The sequence below is a fragment of the Crocodylus siamensis genome, unplaced genomic scaffold (genome assembly GCF_052110815.1).
Source record: "Crocodylus siamensis isolate JL-2025a unplaced genomic scaffold, ASM5211081v1 HiC_scaffold_619, whole genome shotgun sequence".
NCBI lineage: Eukaryota > Metazoa > Chordata > Crocodylia > Crocodylidae > Crocodylus > Crocodylus siamensis.
This window is the reverse complement of record NW_028325027.1, coordinates 8,332-9,718: the sequence shown is the minus strand read 5'-3', so window position 1 is coordinate 9,718 and position 1,387 is coordinate 8,332. Positions and strand designations below refer to the sequence as shown.

General features: G+C 52.5%; 1 pseudogene; it reads left to right on the top strand.

Moving 5' to 3' along the window:
* Positions 1 to 277: 277 nt before the first annotated feature.
* On the top strand, positions 278 to 804 carry LOC149851641 (ribonuclease pseudogene; annotated as a pseudogene).
* Positions 805 to 1,387: the final 583 nt, after the last annotated feature.

Below are 1,387 nucleotides of genomic sequence, written 5' to 3'. Positions count from 1 at the left end.
AGGCTCCTGGCACTGGCTTTGGCTGCGAATCAGAGGAGAGATCAGATCAGCCCATCTCCCGGTCACATCTGTCATGGCAGGGCCAAGCCCACCGTGCTCAGCAATAATCTCACCCATTAAAAGAGCCAGGTCCTGCTTCGAGGAGCTGGCGTGGTGGGGGGCTTGGGCAGGGAAGGGTCTTCGGAGCTGCGTGGGGTATGAGAGAGCAGCAGGAGGGTTATGAGAGGGGAAGGGCAAGAGGGAGTAGCCATCCTTTGCCCTTGTTGGCTCCATCCAGGTACTTGGAGCAAATCTAAGGAAGCCACATCTCCAAGAAATGCCTGCCCTGCCCTGCTGCTCCTCTTGCTGACCCTGCTGTCAGCCTGGCCAACCGTGGGCAGCAGGGAAACACCAAACGAGAAGTTTCAGAGGCAGCATGTCGACCCGTTTACTTCCAAACCGTATAATGACCTCTACTGCAGTCAGAGGATGAGGAACCCGGGAATGACCTCGGACAAGTGCAAGACCCCGAACATCTTCATCCATGTGCCCTAATCATTGATAAATAGCATTTGCACAGGGGCTGGGAATAACACACACACAAATTTTTACTATAGAAACAATAACTTCCTCGTTACTGAGTGCACGTTTGTGAGAGGCTCCCCACCGAATAGCTGTGAATACACGGCTATGTCCTATAACCAGAGGATTTGCACTGCTTGCACCAAAAACCTGCCTGTGTACCACGGTCCAGTGATCCAGTGCAGGCTGTGGCAGAAAACCACCTTGTTTTCTTCCCAAAATCTTTGCCCTGTGACAATGTGATTAAGTCTCTGTGCTGTGACCATTTGATTAGGATGGCCCCAGCAGAGGAGGCACACCCATACCCTATCTCTTTAGGTCACCTGAGCTGGCTACATCCCTGAGGGAGGGGGGAAACCTGCTCCCTCTGCCTACGGGACTGGTATGGGCTACCTGGGTGAGGGGCATCTACCTGGTGGGCTGGAGTCTTCCTGGCAACTAGTGATGTATTTCAAATTGTTTGGCCGACAGCCAACTGGAGCTGGCCTCCACTGGGCCAGGTGAATGAGGTCACAGGGGCTATATAAGTTAAGACTGCCCAGGAGGAGGGGCCAGCCACCATGCGGGGGACACAGAGGAGCTTCACCATCTGAAACTGGCTCTCTCCCCCAAAACTCATGAGCTAGAAATGGCCTGCTTCCAGAGGGAAATTTCACCTGCCTTTGGAAGATGCTTGTGAGTAAGCTACTCAGGATCTGATTAGATATCTAGGTGGCAGTAACTCAGATGCGTGATCAAAAGGCTACCTCAGCCACACTCTTTGCTCTTTAGGATTTCTAGGATATTGCTCAATCTTGTACCCTGTTTTCACCCTACCCCTGTAATC